We start from the raw sequence: 736 nt of genomic DNA on the forward strand, positions 1-736 counted from the left end.
CGCAATTCGAGGAACTATTACAAATATTGCGAGAATCTTTAACGAAAAAAAGTATTCGTGAGCCTCGATCACCAGAACAACGACTATGTATTACTTTGTAGTAAGTATATAATTTATATATATAAAGTATTTTAGTTGTAATTGTCATTCTATTTCAATTACAGTTTCAGTGAAATATTTTATTTTATATTTAGTTACTTAGCCCATGGCTGCAGCATGCAAACTGTTGCATGGAACTTTTACGTGGCCAAATGTACAGTAAGCAAAATTATCCGTATGATAATGAGCGAATGAGCGAATGATTAAAATGATTGAATTTATGAGCGAATGATCGAATAAATTATTAAAATCGGAACATTTTGTGAAACCACTTTTAGGCTTATTCGACGCGTTTTTGCATGAAACAAAAGAATCTGGCAAAAAAAACGTCGTTCTGCCGTATAATCTGAGATATTAAGCGTTAAAGTTGATGACTATTGAGGTTAGGAAATCTGTCACAGAGGCAAAATGAGGTCTATAATTGTACTGTTCCACATGGGTTTCGACTTTTCACACGATGCAAAGGGGCGAACGACTTTTATAATTGTACTGTTGCAAAATCGAAACCCTTGTGCATTTTTTCAGACGGAATAAGCTAAAATGAGCCAGAAATTAGACTCGACGCATAGTGGTTCTATCATGTTTCGGCGTAACAACAAAATAGCGTAAAAAGCATAAAGTGACTAGACAGAAACTG

This window comes from Trachymyrmex cornetzi, unplaced genomic scaffold, assembly GCF_001594075.2.
Source record: "Trachymyrmex cornetzi isolate Tcor2-1 unplaced genomic scaffold, Tcor1.1 scaffold728, whole genome shotgun sequence".
In the NCBI taxonomy this organism is placed as follows: Eukaryota; Metazoa; Arthropoda; class Insecta; order Hymenoptera; family Formicidae; genus Trachymyrmex; species Trachymyrmex cornetzi.